Genomic DNA, 20,418 nt, shown 5'->3' on the forward strand with positions numbered 1-20,418 from the left:
TAGGTACTTTTGTAGAAACCAAGAGAGATTTTTATTTGTAGTTAAGGAATGTATCTACATTTTATTTCTGAACAATTTTGTCCAAATGGTACCTATAGCGATTTTATTGATAAATACTGATGAACACTATACGGATGCGTGTCTTCTTCGAACAACGGCATTTCGTTGAATTCTAGTTTAAAAAAAATTGATTGCTCACGATAATCGGCATATGTGTGCCGCATGTGGGTATCAAATATCTTAAGCTTGTATAAGTGATTATTGCATTTACTTAGGTGCAAATCAAACTGTTTCCTTTTATCACATTTTTTGTATAAGTATCTACCTAATTCGCTAAATAAAATGTCCAATATTATCATTAAACCGATAGTGGAAAAATTAACGTTGATTAATTATTTCCAGTGATAGTTTTATTACAATCACCATAATCTCTTTATCAAATCTTTGTTAATTACTTTATCGTAGCCACGCTATACTTACGGTCGACATAATCAAGGCTCTATTAATAATTTGAGATCGCTAAGGTGCACAGGTAAACAAAGCAGACGCGAGATAGGTATTCCTGACAAATCGAATGAGGTGTTTTGTGCCCCATTCACACGAACATTTAAGGCTGGGCTGACAAAAAGCTACGACTTTTTCGCGAACATCAACATGGTTATTTACATCTGTTGAAATTCATTTGTTAAACAAAGAAAAGTGTATCGAAAACGTCTCTGCGGGCTGGAAGTTTCCAAGTGGATAGAACGGTGCCATATCTTAAAGATTCTTTTCCTTTTTCCATCACTATATTGGACCACTATAGTTACTAGTTTGCTTTTGCCCTCACGTGAGCTCAGCAAAGTGGTTTTACCGACCGTCGACGATCCGAGCGCAGCTGCCACGTTGCCTCCGTTTTCATTGGTAATCCTTAATGAATCTCGTTCGACTGATTTTGATTCTGCATGCTCTGAAATTTAATAACCTCATTGCATCTAAGATACACAACTTTAGAAATCTTGTATTGTAGGAGATATATGGCTTTTGAACTATAAGTGTCGTTTGTTTATATATATTTTTAAAATATCTGCCATAAGGGACATTAGTTACAAATTAATAATATGTACTTTCAAAATGTGTTGCTTAAATTTTTGTATATATCTGAGAGCACCTATTAATAATTTATAATGTATGTTAGTATTAATAAATAAGTTCGATTGATACTTTATCTACCTGCCTACTGAAGTCTCTTCTCGTACAGTTTTTCAATAATGATATATATTACCAAAACATAGGTATTTAGAAATTTAATACATGCAATCGCCTCAATTATTTAATTTTATTAAATATTTTGAGAAAAAATAAAACCACTTGTTTCATATTAGGTACATTCTTAAAATGCCCACCTATAAAAACTTAAAACATCATTATTCTAATTTTAATTGATCCACTATTTTTGTCTCCATTTATTTCATATTAAAATAAACAGGTAGTCCTTTTATTCCAATTTTACTTGATTGTAAAATGTAAACTTATCTGATCATTATAACTCGATGGAGATATAGCTAACAAGGTTTGCAACATCGAGTAGTGGATAAATTTTATTTACATTAGATATATTTTTTACATAAGTTAATTATTTTTAGTGGTCTCTGAAAATAACAGCTAGGTATTTTTTAATGTCTAGGTCAATGAACACCGAGTAAATTTGGCAACGTGCGGTCCGTCCGACGAGCAGGAACCCCCCCACTCTGCAATTCTGCGTTGTGCTTTTCCTTCCCGCGCCGCTCTCATTCGAGTTTGGGAAATCGAAGTAGTCGCGCTGTTTGTTGACTTGCTTAACCGCGCCTGTGTCATTTTTCCATTGTCGTAAATACCCCCCATTTTGCGTCAGAAATTATCGGAAAACTCTCCGTGTGCCCGATAAAACGTCCGCGCTACCCTGAAGGTGCAGTGCCAGTGCCAGTGACGACTCGATTTTGTAATTTGGTGTCCTCTCCCAGCCAGCCTACTTGATGCAAGTGGATTATTCTGTGTACGCGCCGCAATGTTGAGTTAAAAATGTTTACTTAGCGATAAACGCGCGATTGTGTTTGTGGGACTGCTATTTTAGTTTCTTTACGAATATATGCCACGTAGCAGTGTTAGTGGGTTATTTTTGGTATAATACCGCTCGTTTTTTGCTAGTTCTGCTGTAGTGAGGTTTATTTTGTGTTCGAGACCAAGTTGCGTCCGACGGTGTCGACAGTACCAGTTCTTTCATTTACAATAAGTAGGAATAGTACCTAAATCACAGTGAATTTAGTGGAGTGCAAGCAGTTTCTTAAACAATCAGTGTGCCATTTTAAGGATTACTTTTTATTTACTTGGATTATACAAGCTCTTTATCGATTGTTGCTTAAGGGTAAGTCTTTAGCAATTTTAATGTACCTAGCTTACTCTTGACTTAATTTTTTTTGTTTTCTCTGTATCGATATAGTTTTTTGTCTGAATCAATAGTTATTAGATTTATCACTGATAATCGCATCTTTTCAAGTGTTTTCTTTCATAGCAAGCGAAATTCTTTACTCAAAACGTGAGTTAGTTGAGGAAGTAGCTAAGATGGTTCGGCAATTCTTTTATTTGTAGAATAAATATCTCCATAAAACATACAAACTTGTTTCAATGTATTTTTTTAGATTACTTGGATGGATGCAATTCGGTTGGTCAAGTTGTTCAAGGATTGTTTTGTCCAAGATTAACAAAATTTTTTTACATAGGAACCTACCTACATGTAGGACTACAAGTATTTCATAAAATTGATGCTCTGTTTGGATTGTTGCAGTTTCGCTATGATTATTGGTTGTAGTTTGCTGTTTATCCGATTGTCGTTAGAGAATATAAGCGTGAAGTTTGTCTTGCTACACTCATAAAAAAGTACCTATGCAAAATTTCACATTAAATTATTGGTTAGTTGAGCCGCATTGGGTTAATGTAAAATTACATTATTTGTAGGTACCTACCTATAAGGAAATTTTACATTATTACATTATTGCTGAAATTAAGACAATTTTACAGTAATCTCTGTAACCAGGGACCTATTGTATAATTTTACATAAAATTTGTATCTGTGTACCAAATTTATTTATACCTACATCAATAATAATAATTGGATGAGATATTCAGGAAAGAGATTTCCAGGGATCAAATTGAACATGATCTAGATCGATAAACGTGAGTAGTTATTACAATTTGCTGGCTCACAGTGGTGACTGTTTAATATTAAATTTTGTCATTTTTTTTCACAATCAACATACCTACCTAGATAGGTAGAAACAGTTGTTTTTTGTCATCTTTTACAAACTTAAATTTTCTTTCGATACTAATTTTCTATCTTGCAATTGTCAGTGCTGTAACTTTACAAAAATAGAAAATTTTGTTGTTTTTGTTTTTTTGTATCAGTTGATTGCGGAAAAAATATTTTGCAAATATAATGCATAACCTTCTTCTAGATCCCATTCGCACATTTCTTTCGAAATCCCTTTATGGACCTAGAAATCAATCCCTAAAAAATGGTAAGCAAGTACCTAGTTCCCGCTCTTAATTATCAAAATAAGACTTTAATTTTCACCAGCCGCTGCTACTGGCTCATTTGCAGTTTTCTGGTGAAGTTCTTCTGAGAATTCTTACATTTGAAACAGTGTGTACGCATCATTTCGATTTAGTAATTAATTGGCACGTTTGTAGGTATGTAATCTTCAAAATGATAAAAAATGAACAACTTCAATTTAGTTCAGATTTCCGTTTGTAGATTTACTAGTAGATATACATTTTCGTTACCTAGCCTAGGTAGTTATTCGATGTTAATAAAATAAAATAAGCTTTATAAAAATTAGTGACAGCATAGTGATTCGAAAGCTTACCTGGGTACCTACTAATTAATCTGGTTTGTATTGATAAGATTATGAAGATCTCATCCCGGATTTTTTTTTAATGTTTATAATATAATATTTTGTAGAATATTTATGTATTATTAAATTTTAGTAATTTATAGGTAAGTAGCCGTAGGTAGGTACTTACTTAGTTAAGTATAGTTTGTGGAAAGTTAGTTGCAAATGGTTTAAACATGTTCGATATAATATCCCACATAGTAAGTTAATTAATATGTATTTTTTATTATCTGATGAAAACAATTAGGTAAGTTATTAATACTTAGACAGCAAATATAAAGATAGCTTTTGCTGATGATCAGATTAATAAAAGAAAGTAGGTATCTAACCAATCATTTGAGAAGAAATTTAAAAGCTTTTAGCTTTAGTGCATCGAACAATAGAACAGGTGACAATAATAAAGATAATAATGGTATATCCTAGGGTAGGTGTACAATATATTTAAGTATCGTTGACTTTACGGTGAAAGTAAAGCAAATTGTTCTGTGAGGTGAGAGTGATATTTTATGGATGAGAAGCTTTGTATGATCGATCTTTAATACAAATGAATTTTTCAACTTAGGTATGTTTATGGATAAATCAAACAGAAATTAAATTATTTTGTATACATTTATTTAAGTTTTTGGCATTAAAATAGAAGATCGGAAATACTAAGAAAAGAAATCGGAAAGAAATTCTACATTCGCAAAAAAGTGTTTGTAAATTGTGAAAAAGGTTTTTATTTGGAGTAAATGAAAATCGTTTACTATGAATTAATCCTAGTTTTGGATATTGCCTAGAATACGTAATGTGAAAAGTAACTAATAATAAGTTCATAGTTTTGTAATAAATCGAGTAATAAATCTCATTTCAATGTTAATTTATTTTTAATTTAGTGTTACATTTCGCCTCTATATTATTAATCTACACATCATATTTTGAGATGTACATGTTTTAAAGTTATTAGAAATATGTTTTACAATTAGTTTAATTTAATAATAATGTTCAATGAAAATATATTATTTTAATATTAATTAATCAATCAATAGCTTATAAAAAGTGGATTCTTTTTTTTCACGTTTTTTCTTGACAAGTTTCAAAATTATGTTCTTTCTCAAATTAAATTATGTTCTTTCTCAAATTAAATTATTGAGCACATTTTCAGTCAATTGGGCATTTTGGTAATTTAACACATTTTTAATAATATTTAAACAAAAACTGATAGTTTCACTCATAAAATTTTAGTTGTACTCATTCTAATAAAGGAAAGTTCTATTCAATCGGGTGCGGACAAAAATTGATAGATTATCGAGTGAAATTAAGTCCAATTTGTTTTCCAAGTCCATAGTGTCGAGACGTATCAACAGAGAAGTACATACGATGCTCTCATCCAAACATTTAATTTTTACTAAAAAATAATTTTAATACTTTGTACTTTGTACTTATTATTTCCTTTAATACAAAGTAATTGTTTTTTCAGTGTAGTTGTCAAAATATAGTACTAGATACCTACAGATTGATTGGTGATAATGGGTATCAATAATTCGTTCTCGATTGAACAATGAAATTTCACTTGTTAGCAAATAATGGAGGCAACGATAATCTGGGTTATAAAATTCGTTGGCCCGTCACGCAGTCGAATTTCGACATTTTCCCGTTACACGACTGACTAACTGCTTCTATCTTGATGGCAGAATGGTAATGTCGCTACTAACCAATGCCAAGCTAGGAATGGATATCTAACTGACTAGAACAAGAGTTTAAAACGGTCAAAAGCATTTTTATGACAACGTAGGTATTCGAAAAAAAAAACAAATAGGTAACTATTATAAATGTCTTAAGACACGTTCGAGGACATATTGTCCCGTTTGAACTCGTTTAATTTGCAACTTTGTGCCAACTAAACATTTGTCAGAATAGATAGGTATCGAACCTACACTCATAGAAATTTTTTGTAAAATTACACACGCTTATTTTGACGACACATAGATTAAGGTTCAGATCAATCATCAACTGAAGTCGCAGGCCTTCCTGGTCGAGAATCATTTCAATTGACTGGCGACACTTTTAAATTGTGAAAACCATTCGTATATAACATTGCGTACGATTCAGAGCATCATCTCCGTAAGCAAAAGTTTAAATGTTTCCGTGAAAGTTTTCCCCAGCTTAACACAAAATTTTACGTTGCATCGTTGTTCCCGAAAATCGCACATTTCAAAAATCGTTGCTAAACGGGTTGCATTCAAATAACAATATCACGAAAACCAAATCAGATATCAACAATCCAATAGCAGGTGGTTACAGAGGAGGTTATGCATAACGCAATGCTGCCAACCGCATAGCACTAAATATCTCCATAATTCAAAAAGATCGGTTATTTTCTGAACAAACCTCGTAATTATCTGGCCAAAACTTGTAATAATTCATTACTCAAGTATTACTCAGAACTAATAATTCAATATTACTCCTCAACCTTGCAAACCAAATAACTCCTGCAGATGTGCTGAAGATGTGTTTAAAATTTTTTTCTGTTTCCAAGTGATTCTAAAACAGATTTTAATCATCGGATCGAATGTACTTACAGCAGGTGCAGCTAGATTGATGGATTTATACGATCTGGTTTAAAAGGTGAGAAAGGGAGAATCGGAACAGGAAATTATCGATCTACCTTTAAATTCGAGGGTGCATCAGAGGCGTGTGTGAAATAATTCGTTAATTTGTTGCGGTAGATACTCATAATAAAGTAAACCGGATATAAATCAGGATTCGCTAGTACCTACCTATATGAAATATACATTTGATAGTTAATAAAATAGATTTTGATTCGTACTAAGCAAGTAGATAAATATTTAAGGAGGGGGAAAACCTCTGATCAAAATTTGTCATTATAAAATTGTTTTGAATTACCACCTTACACTGTAAAACAATTTCATTAAAATTTCACTCAATCTTACTCAATAAGTATCAATTTCTGTCCATACCCGATTGAGTGAAATTTTCACTCTATTAGTATGACTACAACTGAGTGAAACATTGCATCAGAAATGAGTGAATTTTACTCAAATCCGAGTTACTGCTAACTATCAATATTTTTGTTTTGTCTCTATTCTGAGTATACAAAACCATTTAGAGTTGACTTTTTCTCTAATATGATTTAAATTTAACTATTATCGAGTCATTTTTTACTCAGACTTGGTTTTTAATTAACCAAATATTGAGTGCAAGAATAAATCACTCATAAATCATTAATTAGGATGTACAGTGTTGAAATGAACTCACTTCGCGGGACCTCCTCCTGTCCTGGCTCAGACCCGCCAGCTGAGCTGAGATCCGCCGCCGCCGCCGGCTAAGACCTGTACTCCTGGCGAGTGCCGATCACGCTTTTCTGGAGCATCTAACGGGCCCCTATCAAATGTGGTCGAGATTACAGAAGCAATATGTAAGTGGTGCCATCTTCACGGCGCCATTCAAATTACTCGAAATTAATATACATTTAAACTCACTCAGTAATGAGGACATTTATTCTGATTTAGGTACAAGTGCACCAAATACGAGTTTACGTGAAGACTTTATTTAAGGAGTACCTATATATGAGTACTCAGTTTTAGTTTAAATATAATCACAAATGAGGAAAAATATGAAAATACCCAATACTGAGTGAAAATGTGCTCAATAATTTCACTCAATAGATTCACTCCGAACCTTTATTCCTTTCATTCATTCATTTTTCAAGTATGTACTTGAAATATAACTACCTACTTGACTTGACATTTGGCTACTGCTACTGTTACTTTATTTTAAGTCAAGTAAAATTGCTTGAATATCAAGTCAAACCGTGAATCCATATTTCGTGCCTATTTATGTACTTTAGATAATTGAACAATAATTATAATCGTCAAATAATTTACATAAATAAGAAAAAAGCTACATAACATTATTTTTTAACCAATTATAATATTCAGTAATCTGAACGTACGACTCGTGTATCGTTAGAATATTAATAGCAATTAGTTTTTTACTTATGGGTAAATCAGATCTTCAACCTCTTAGTTGTTTGTCAGTAAAACATACATATTTTTCTAATTTTTATGTTAATTTGGCCCATTTAGTCTTGAACATATTTTTCCGTATTAGCTTTCCTAAGGAAACTTACAAATAAAACGTAATTTTTTAATGTACCTTTTGTATAAAATTTTTAATTTATCTTGCCATTGAGGTACAAACTTCAACTGCACATATTTTACGATTCTATTAGAATTTTCAGCCTCGTACCTATTTGCAGTTCATTATTACTGCCCGTCTTTAATAAATAAAAACCGTCAAAGGAGTGATTGTTAGCGATGCTGATTGCTTCCTGAATAGAAGTCCAATCAACTTTATTTTATGGCTGCACAGGAGTTCGTTAGTTTGAAAAAGCTGCATTTATTTATACCTGCGCCATGAACTCCGCCTCTACCTACCTACTTGCTGTTCGACAATTTAATAAATGTCCATAAACATATTAGAAAATAGATATTTATCTTTTATCGGCATACTCGTAAATCGAAGCAACGGGCGATATGTGGGTACGTGTGGCAGTACTTGCCGAATGCAGAAAGCTGACAGTTTTATTACCTCATCCGTTAGGATAGGCGTCGTCTATGAATTTCATTACCGACGAGGCTTGTCTTGCAATATGGCAAGTACTAGTTTAAATTAGTTTATATCCGAGGGTTTGTTTAAAAACTGAAATGTGTACTCCAATGTATCGTCCAGTAATAAATAACAAATTTTAAATTTATAAATAAATAAAATAATTAATAGGGCTGTCAGAATTATGCCGCGAGACATAGTCGTACTCATTATTAAAAGCAACAATTAAATTGTCTGAGGCAGCGGCTCACGCATGTCTCGGTTGAACCGTTTGGCGCGCCATTGAATTGCGCCTCTCTCTGTATCTAGTGTAACCACAGCCTTATGTTTAAAAAATGTATTCATATCTTCTGGCGATAGTCGTACTTTTAAGAAGGTCATGAAAATACTTTGGGAAACAATTTCACAAATTATATGACCATTTTTCATCATTAAACAATCGACATTTTAGAGATTGCATTACAAAACTTGATAACCGGACATGATTAATGATCCGGGCATTATTTTTATTTCCGCTAACACCTGTTTTATTCAAATAATTATCGCGTGCGCTTTTGCACTCGTCCGACCCATTGCTGAATCGATACGATCGATATCGACCCTCAAAAAGCCAATAACACTAATTCCTACCCCACATGACGATTATCGCTTGCCAATAAATTTCTATCTGCGATTCGATCGCACCCATACAAGCAGGCGGGGCGTACTCAGACGTAGCCTGCTAGATCGTCAGGGTTAGTGACCGTCCGCGCGGGTATTCATCGTTCTCGGTGTGTTGAAATCCTAGACCGACCCAGTCAAGTGTTTCAAGTCGGCTTGTTCTGCCTGCCGCCGCGATAACCGTAAAATAAATGCGCCTCGCTTTCGATGCGACTCGAAAATGGTTACCGAAGGAGAGGGTACCGGTGGTACGGCTGCTATCGCGGAGGTAACAGGGACACGGTCGGCGTCGGTGGTAATACCGAGTGTTCGCTTTTGACGTTCCTAATATATCGACTACGTCAATCAAAGCGATCAACAGTTCATGATAGCATGGGCGTAGCTAGGGGGGGCAGGGGTGTGCACGGCCCACCCCACAAAGCCTAGTGCCCACCCCAGAAAAAAAAAAAGATCTAATATGTGTTACCATATTTGTCATATCGACAACTGCGTGACGTTTTTTAGAATCAAATCAAATTTTATATCGGTTAAGTGGTTGATTGCGAGAGCTTTAGGGGCCTCCATAGAACTTGCAGCCCTGGGCCCACCCCAAACAAAAATTGTAGCTACGCCCATGCATGGTAGATAAGATCAAATGAAAATCCCTAAACCTTAATGGAGTGGTTGAAGGAGTTACACGTAATTAAATAACATTCTTTTTAAAATCGATTGACATGAACTATCGATATCTTAATACATCTAATTTAGTATTAGATACCTCTGAAACATACTTTTGTTTTTTCGTTAAAATGCTTGTAACTTTATTAAAAGGAGAAAATTGTCAAACGTCACTTGTTAATTAACAAATTGGAAATTTTTACTATGAAAGTAAAAAGAAAATTATGTGAACCTATAACAGTTTATTATTATTTTTACTTAAGTACAGAGTAAAACAAACAGATACTTTACTTTTATCAGAGTTTATTGTAAGCATAGTTTTGTAACTACCACGAGCAAAAAAAAAATGTTATTTATTGAAACCATTTACGAGATTTGAGCCAGCTGCTAATTTGGAAGAAATTCATAAATGTATAGCCAGTGTCCTAGATTTGACGACACTCGATCTCGAATATTCGCTAAATGTCATTCAATAAATGAAAAACCAAAGTTTGCCAGAGAAATTAAAAGTTGTGATACAATTTATTCGGTCGATAGCCGCACGGTTTAAAGCGTCAGTACTTAAATCGATGTGTCTAACTGCCCGGGTTTCGAATCCCGCAGCCGGTGACCGTAGATTATCTATACTCGTACGGAGGATTGGCGCCCTCTGTGCAGGTATGGTAGGGTGGAAGAATGTTGGCTCGGGTCAATGTGAGAGATTGACACCGGTTGGCATTTGACCGCCCCCCTAATTAATGAGGTTTTCCAGGTTTCCCTCATTCCTGCACTGAATGGTGGTTAGGGCTTACCAACATAAGTCGTTCCTGGGCGCAAATGCGGCCTGCGTAATAATAATATGCCGCCTCCTCTCCCGCACAAGTCTCCGACTTCTGGGCTAATTCTCGTAATTAGAATGAGGAGTAGAGATATTATTATTATTATTATTAATTAAGAAAATATCCAACTCTGGTAATAATATTTTCCAGAATCATTGCAGCAAAACCATATAGTGCCGATGTGGAAAGATTGATTAGCTGTGACAATATCTTGAAAAGTGCAGATAGATCGAAATTACTCATTTCTAAAGAGAATCTCTGTCTGGACATTTATTTTAATATGCCACCCTTGGAAACCTGGGATCCAAGACATGCCATCCAAAAATGGATAGACATGAAGAACAGAAGAATCAAAAAGTGCCCGGAAGCAAAAAAAAAACAGTCGTGGTACAAAGGTATATTTTTTTAAGCTAATAATTGTGAAGAGAAAAAAATGAAAACAGTCGCGACCAAATTAGAAAAGATAAAACATGTTTTTAAAATTATTTCTTTGATTTAAAATATGTTAATATATTTTTTTGAAAATAAATTTATCTTTAAGAGTAATTTGCGTTAAGAAATTGAATTATTTCTTACTACCGAAATCGACATTTATAACCACCATTTTAATTTTGTAACTACTATACCCGGTGTAACTACCCTTTACAATAAACTCTGACTTTTATAGATAAAAATTACGAAAAAGTTACTTCAATTTACAAACTCTTTGCTGCAATATAAATTAAATTCAAATTCATACGATTAGTAAGCTATATTGCCATATTTGCGGTAAAAACACATTTTATGTTCAATGATGTCTTTTCACTATGCACAAATTTACTCTTCTGCACCTGCGCATATTTCTATACACATTTTGCAGTTGTTATATTTTTGACATCGTTACCCAAACGCCTAGTTTTAAGGTTTCTACAAATGTATGAGAATTTCTGCAGAACAGGTTATATAATTTTGCCCCATGCTTCGTCAGTGAAAAACGACATGTCCAACAAATTATTATTCTCGTTTTCCAAATGCCAAAAGTTTATGTGTGAAAGCGATTGATTTGAAATATGTACGTTTTTATATTGAAGTAAAAGAAACGATAGTAGCAAATTAATTCAAATGAAAACAAACACGGGCGACGGACGCCATTGAAAAATGTCAAACAAATGTCAATTTAGCATAATCATTTGTTATATGAATTCTATTAACTTTATAATAAGTACTTACTTTCTTATTGCTATTTGTAATTTATTAATTTAGAAAATATTATGTATAGTCTTTCCGATATCAATTGAAGAACCACGAGGATGACAGTATGTACCAGGTTCGGTCGTTGACGCAGCAACTCTGCATTGAAATATTTGAAAAATTTGTTCCCATATTTATTTAGCCATACCCATATACAGGTCTGGTCGAACTAAACGTGCAGGTGGTAGAAATGTATACGGCCAGTTGAAGAATGAGCGTGCGGGCAAACAGGAATGCGCACTGTTACTCTGGTCGACTGCGTCATAAATTTCAGTTGTCGACAAGTCGCCTGCCAGTGCAGTGCAGCAATGCGGAATTTGGTGTGATTCAGATGATTTTAATTTATTATAGACACCTTCTATTAATCATTCATATTACAATTGCGAAAGGACATTTTGGAGACCTTTTGAAACGGAACAAAACGAAATTTACCATCAATATAATACAATTGTTTGAGGACATAAATAATTAAACTATGTTGTTGGTCGAACGAACATATAGTAGAAATTATTTACACATTATACACAAATTATTATAATTTTTTACCTTTAGCAGAAAATTTTTTTAGGGACGCCTATGAAACTCATTAAATTTGATTGCTCGGTTTTTTATACATGTTCAACTGACTTCGGAAAGACTATACCTACTTCTAAAAGAGTAGTTTATGATATCTTTTGTATATTGTTGATTAAACCATTAACTTCGGGCATATCTTGGGAAACATTATTTATAAATAAATACATAATCGCGAAATTGAATGATTCATTTGAGTTATCAGCTTCTCACAATACCGAATTCATTCGAAACTGGCTGCGGAAGAGGTAAGCCGGTTTACTTATATAAGTTAAATTTAGGCCAGATAGACTGGTTGACTGATTGTGAGTCTCGGAATAATTTTGAAATGTTAATACTGAAACACCATTCAAAAGTAGCCAATTAAAAGAAAAATGGGATAAAATAATCTGCAGTATACTTTACCGGTTTTTTTCTAATGAATCGCAAAGGTACACTGAGGTTTTTTGAGCAAATCCAGTGGCGTCGCTGTAAGTAGATGTATATGTGAAATTAGATATGTCTCAGTTTTTTCAATAATTCGGTATGTTTTGTTCTGTATCGTGGGTGAAATATAAACAATTAAATACGCGTAATTTAGATTTAGATATACTTTCTACGAATATTGTCGATATTACCTTTTGTCGGAGTGCTGTAATTATTATACTTCTGTTATTTGAAATTTAATATATTTTTTAATCTTTCAAATATTTGACAATGAAAAATTTAATACTTAATTGTGTACATTTCGTAGCGTGATCCTTGTTAATCGTATCTACCAAAAAGAAGAATTACAAATTAATATCAATTTGCTTTCGACTTCGCTTTAAGGAAACCGAGAGATACAGAAACCACAAATTTTAAATTCCAAAGTCCGGGGATTTCCACGAAGTTCTACAAAGGAAAACTTTCTTGGTAAATTACTTTTTCCGCGAAACTTTTTATGAGAATACTAATCTTATATCTCGTCTCTTGAAAGAAGTTAATTTAAGGTGATTCCTAATTTGGATTTATGAGCAGGAAGAGATTACATTTCATTTGTCGAGGAAATGGGTCGGTCACTGTATCAATTATCTTTTAAATGTTTTTTACTCAAATAAAACGTCCTACTTGTTATTAATTAATTATTCTTCCCACTTTTTCCATGGGAACGGAAAAATTGCAACGGGTCAATTGTTGAGCCAAATTTTTATTGTTTAAGTCATGCGAGAAGTAAATATTTAAGCTCAAGATAGCTAGTAGTTTAGAAGTAGCTATAAATATATTCTCTGAATTTAATACCTACACACATGTGGATTCTGTGAGTCAAGGTCCCATTGTGTGTGCTTAGGTAGCAGGCTTAAGCAGGTAACATATTGTTTAACAGGGAGTCCTTGAAGAGACATTTATTATATCCACTTTTTTAAGACGATCGCGAGTTTGCCCATCAACAACTAAAAACTATGTTTTTTATGCAGAGCCATTTGCAAGGATTTTTGCCGGGAGAGTTCTCGAATTGTATACCCGCAATATACGGGGTGTCCACACTTATAGGCACACTATTGCTAACTCCATTATTACTTATTGGCGATACGAAATAGACTAAATTAGCATACTAATAGAATTTTTTCTATCGATTCAAATGGTGCAATCGAAAAAACAATTGACCATCGCGTTTTCGTAATTTTTTAAACAACATGTTTTTTTAATGGAACTCCCTGTATATATTTACATATTTTAAAAGAAAAAATTATTGTGAACAAAAAAATATTAGTACATACCTAACTCTCTTCAATTGAAAAATAAATGAGAAATAGGCATCTTGACGTTTTTCACACTTATTTTAATGAAATTCATGTCAGTAACAATAAAATCAAATTATAATAACAACTGTCAAGTTAATAATTTGTTGGATACTTGTATCACTAGTCTGTGCAACCTATTTCTGTTTCATTAGTAAAATTTCAGTATTATTAGCGTATAGCATGCCGTTTAGTCATTTAGAAAATCTGAAATGCAGAAATTTGCAGAAAAAATTCTGTACAATTACTACAATATTACCGACCTGCATTTCCGGATCGTCAGGCACCAAGTAGACAATATTTTTTAAAATTATACAGATATTTTAAAAATAATGAAGCTACATTTAAGAAAACAAAGGAAAAAAGTTTTTGTAATCGACGAAGAAACAGAAGTCGATGTGTCAGTTTATTATGAAACGTTTCCAGATAAATCTATCAGAGATATTACAGAAAATTAGAGATCAAGAGAAATACAGTTCGCAAGATTTTAAAGAAGCACAAATATTATCCTTTTAAAAAGATTAGGTACATACCCTCGTAGCTGGAGATGCAGAAAGAAGATTGTTTTTTGCAATTGGTAATTAAATATTTTTAATCAGCGTCCAAATAATTGCAAGTTCATTTTGTGGTCTGATGAATCTAATTTTTCAAATTATGGAATGTGCAACAAACACAATCAACATTATTGGAGTCAAGAAAATCCTGTAACAGGGGATCCACTAGGGCTTGCAATCCCGCAATGAATTGAAAATCCCGGTATTTGCGGCACTTGACTTTAAAATCCCGCGGGATCTCGGTATAAACGGGATCCCGCTATAATATGATATATTATTCTATTATAATATCCACATTTTTTATGTATTAACTAAAACAAGTATAAAATTAAACTTATATCATTTATTTTCAATATACCACAAAAAATTTCTTTTTTGAACGCCAAACAAAAATAATTATGCAGATTAGGCTGTATTACGCACCCCAACACGGCTTAAGATGTACAACATAAACAAAATGATATGTATTTAATATAAAATAACGAAATTAATATTAATTGAGAAAATTATTTATTTTTATTTATTGGTTTTGCTGAAAATATTTCCGAAGAAAACAATATATTTACGCTGTGGTATGATAACGAGCTCCGTATGTCATTTACTAGATAACTGGTAGCAGAAAAAGCTCTCTCGGCCTCGACACTTGTTGGGATTTACAGATTTTAGACAAATATAGGCTAGTTCTAGATACTTTCCTCTAGAATATATCCGTTAATTATTCTGTGATAGACTACTACTACTAACAACGAAGAAAACAAAGTTATTTTGTGCGTCGTGGTCGGGCCACGTGTGAAATCAACGACGCCAAACGGATGTTGAGAAGCACCTGTGCACAATCCCGGAATCCCGCAATCCACAACGGGATCCGCATATTTAAAAATTGGTGCGGGATCTCGCTATTTCGGGATCCCGGTATACCGGGATTGCAAGCCCTAGGATCCACGTAATCCACAGAATCGCTTTAGTTTAAATGTTTGGTGCGATTTAATTGATTCGCAATTTGTCGGATCTATCGTGGAACAACAAGAGAAAGATTTATTGAATTTATTACATGCTACTAATTGATCGTCCGTATGTCTATTTTCAGCAGGATGGAGCGCCCGCCCATAATTATTTCAGAACCACTAACTTATTAAATACAATATTTGGGCAACAATGTATGGGGACAGTGGCACCAATCCCTTGGCTAGCACGGTCAGCTGATTTAATGCCACTGGATTTCTATTTGTGGGGTTATTTAAAGGCAGAACTATTCAGAGTGCAGCGCGGTGTTATCGCAAGGGCTCTGAAATGTATTGAACAAGAAGGCAACGTTTTTGAACATTTATTAACCTAATTAGTTGTAGTTTTTTTACTTTTTAAATTTTTGACTTTACTGACATGCATTTCATTGAAATAAATGTGAAAAATTTCAGATGCCTATTCTTCATTTATTTTTCAATTGAAGAGAGTTATGTATTAATACTTTTTTTCCACAACAATTTTTTCTTTTAAAATATGTAAATATGTACAGGGTGTTCCATTAAAAAAACATGTTTTTTAAAAATTACGAAAACGCGATGCTCAATTGTTTTTTTCGACGGAGTTAGCAATAGTGCGCCGATAAGTGTGGACACCCTGTATACAGAATATTTATAAATGATTACAAGACATGTGACCAGCGCTATTTTATTTGGAATATTAATTTTATTTCCTTCACTTTTGCAATTAAATTTCGGTAAAATTAAAAATTATTAAAACAAGATCAAGATTACTTTAAAATACAACGTTTATTGGTGTAATTTTTAACGAGATTTTATTCAACCAATCAGCAGTCGCATTGTCTCGAGCGTAGACGCAACGGTTTGTCATTGTTCATTATAAATGAATCATTAATATTGATAAGGAAGAATATGAAGACTCTGTATATTAACGGGATACTTTGTGCTAATCTGTCATGTTTTTCGATTTAGCGACGTTGTTGTTACATTTAGCACAAACATTGAGGATGTAAGTACGATTTTAATTATTGATAAACAAATCAAGCAACAACTTACGAAAAGGAAACCTCCATTAAGACTAAAATCCAGCATGGTAGATTAGATTTACAAACACATACTTCTAACCGAGCTTCTAACGGTGCCTAACATCAATTTCAAGTATGCGATAAGGTATTGCCTCGGCGTGATTCATGCTTTGGGATTCGGGAGGAGCTTTTGGAAGAACATGTGGGTTTGTGTTTCTTGTTAACATCACAGGCCTGCTTTTAATCCCAAAGCAACGCACTTAATCGCTAGATATACACAAATTCAAGTAATAACTACCATATCAACATTATTTAGATTTTAAGTTGTCTAAGTGCTGCTTATTAATTTTTTTTCTGTAACTAGAATTGAGTGTATAGGTATAAGGAGCGATATAGACAAATTTAAAAATGATATTACTATGATTAGGGTGGTTAGAAAATGGATACTGTTGTTACAGAGAATAATTTAACCCGTAATGTCCAGCGTAATTTCAATTTACTTAACTATCATTTTGACAAAAAATATTCTTTACCAGAACCATAGCACAGTTACCTGAACATTCTTTCAACACGGGTCTTCTCTTTACGAAAATAAACCTATACTAATATTGAATAAAGGGAGGTGATTTGCACATATTTCCATATTTCATAAACGGTATTTAAAACATTTTTGCCTCGATGAAACTCGATTTCAGGGAAGGCTATTCTCAAATTAATAAAAAGGAAACGCTCTCTGAAGATGTATTTTTTAAATTAATAGCAAGGAAACTCAATAATATTTAATTACGATTAATTAACATTCCCGTTGTGTAACGCTGTTCGTGCCAAGGTGTGTTCGTTTCCTCTATATCTCATTTCCTGATTTTGACCTTATGGATCATATTTATTTGCCGTATTAATTGGATATCTTGCTTCTTGAATGGCTGTCTGAACACGGAATGTTCTTTATTCGCGGGACGGTTTTATTTGTAAATGCAAAATACGCATGCATTGAAAATGAAAAACATAGATGTGAACCGAGTTGAAATATCTGAATGTAGGTATTTATCGCTAGTCAAATTGAATAATTTAACTCAAAATCGATTCCGACCAAACTTTACATACATCTACATGTACGTATTTATCAATATTTTCGGGAAATAGAAAAGCGTCATGATTAGTTCGCACTGTACAGGGTGGTCACGTGAAAATTGATATTAGTTTTCCGTTTTTCGTGATACAAAAAAAATATAAGATGAAAATTGTAGGGATTTTTGACACATATGGGTACCTGGGGCAGATGTATGTTGCATTTTTGTGATATAGACTAACTTATTTTTTTTATTGGTACACTCGTTGGAACACCCTATAAGATCTATTAAATTGGATTGGTAGATATATGTTTGATGCGATATCTTAAAAGTCCTTCGAGATATCCTATTCATTAAACTTAGACTTAGGGCATCTGTACATTTATTTGCACAATATTATTGAAATTCTACGACTTTTGTAAGGGATGCTTTAGGGGGTGGTGGTGGTGGTGGTGGTGGTGGTTGATATTATTTCATCTCCAAATATATAAAATTTCTCTCATATTTGTTAAAATTTGAAGAATATTCGATCTATAGCGTATTACAGGAAAAACTTTACTTTAGTTTCGATAAATTGGACCGTTTTTCAGAAATTCAATTTTAGGTTTAGGTTTAGTATACATCGATCCTCTAGCAGTTTCGTTGTGGTTTAAAAAAAAATAATAATATGCAAAGATTATATTTTCCTTTTCCAAATATGTTCTCGAAATTCTACTAACTTTCCAATTCAAAACAATTTTCTGGTTTCTCTGTTTGTTTTAATTACCTACTTACATAATATCTCGAAAATTATTAAAAATAAGTTCATATGTGTTTTATTTTTGAATAGCTCTTTTGACAGTCTTTTTAATGGTCTAAATATGTACACCTGTATATATTTAGAGCTATTTTTCTAGGAACCATAAAGACAACAAATACCAGTGTCAAAATCATCCTATCAAAACATTTTTTTTTTCAAAATGTGCAAAACGGGTAAAATCATTTTGAGGAAAAAAAACGTTTCCATAGGATGATTTGGGTCAGAATGACGACCACTTGAAAAAGTATGCATTTTCGAAATCGTATCTCCCGAACGGAGCAAGTTGGCATATTGCCGCTTGGCTGCAGGACAGCTTATTTGGCCTTGAAAAAAAAAAAACATATCCAAATTTTATGAAAATAAAAAGTGAGATTTTTGAGAAAACTAATTTGTAAAAAAAAATAACGTTTTTCCTTTTTTGTCATTTATCTTAGAAAATTTTAAAGCAATTTGAATTCTGAGAAAAAAAACAGGTAAAACCTGATGAAATTCTGCAAAAATGCATATTCTTGAAAAAAAAAGAACGTTTTGATATGATTTGTGTCAAAATGACGGCCACCTGAAAAAAATATGCATTTTCATTTTCGAAATAATGTAATATAATAATGTAAATTTTGACATGGCGCCACACAGCTCCAAAAATTTTTTTCGGAAAAACAAAACACGGGTCTCATAAAATTCAAAATAGATTTACATCCAAAGTTTAAAAAAATCGAAGGGGTCGATTTTTTTGCTCGCCTTTCCTAAGTTTGGTTGGTAACAGTGAGCGTCTCTCTATTTTTTTTTCTGTAAGAGGGCTCTATAGCAAATAGACAACCAGCAAAACATTTTTATAGATTTTATTACAGTTTGTGTAAATATGAATTAATGCACAAATAACGGACTTTTCTCCATTCTATCGCAAATTTTCTATAAAATGGAGTTAGTTTGAAACTCAAATTACTTTTTGTTGTAAAGAAATTTGTAGTTGGCCGCTTTTGAACAAGTGGTATCCTAAATTACAAATTTCTTTACACCGAAAAGGAATTTGAGTTTCCAACCAAGTCCATTTTATAGAAAATCTGATATAGAATGGAGGAAAGTCTGTTATTTGTGCATTAATTCATATTTAGAAAAACTGTGTAATAAAATCTATAAAAATGTATTGCTGGTTGTCTATTTGCTACAGAGTCCTTTTAAAAGCAATTAGTACAAATCGTTTGATGCTCTGCCTTGAATCTTATGCAAGTTAAAACCGAGCTAAACCGAAGTATAAATTATCCTCCCTGCGTGAAATGTGCTCGAAGTTTTACAAATAAACTTATCATTTACCGTTGAACCGTCCCTCATTAATTCCGCTTTTTACGCTTTGGTTTGTTGTCCCGAATTTAAATTTGAAAACTCCGAAATTACAATAAGAAACTTACGATCTCCAAAGGCGACTATGATAATTAATTCTTTTTTTATATCCCCGTTACCTCATTGTCAGCCGACTACGAGGAGTTGCGGAGCCGGATAGATACAATTTGCCGGTTTTAAGTCTTCCCAGACAGTCTTAAGGGATGGCGTGGGGACGCTGTCGTTTAACCAGACGGAAAGATGTTTGTCGAGTAATTATGTAAGATGTATGAAAACCATTTTAGCGAAACTTTGTACTTTTTGTACTTTTAACAAGTCAAATATATTTTAAGAATAAAGAAAACTTTTTGTACCTAGTTGTAGATGACTTAAATTTTAATTGCGTGTTAGAGAGCTCTGTTAATTCGGTGTGTACGCACCTTAATTAATTTATGG

At 33.0% G+C, this 20,418-nt stretch overlaps 1 protein-coding gene across 1 annotated transcript in view; it reads left to right on the top strand.

The window, feature by feature from the left end:
• Nucleotides 1-1,790: 1,790 nt before the first annotated feature.
• Nucleotides 1,791-20,418, top strand: part of LOC108914928 (putative mediator of RNA polymerase II transcription subunit 26) — a 412,039-nt gene continuing 393,411 nt past the window's right edge. Inside the window, exon 1 of the mRNA XM_018720850.2 lies at nucleotides 1,791-2,383. The gene's annotated coding sequence lies outside the window, so the exon portion shown is untranslated. The remainder of the gene's footprint in view (nucleotides 2,384-20,418) is intronic.

This window comes from Anoplophora glabripennis, unplaced genomic scaffold (assembly GCF_000390285.2).
Source record: "Anoplophora glabripennis isolate ALB-LARVAE unplaced genomic scaffold, Agla_2.0 scaffold19, whole genome shotgun sequence".
NCBI classification, from domain to species: domain Eukaryota; kingdom Metazoa; phylum Arthropoda; class Insecta; order Coleoptera; family Cerambycidae; genus Anoplophora; species Anoplophora glabripennis.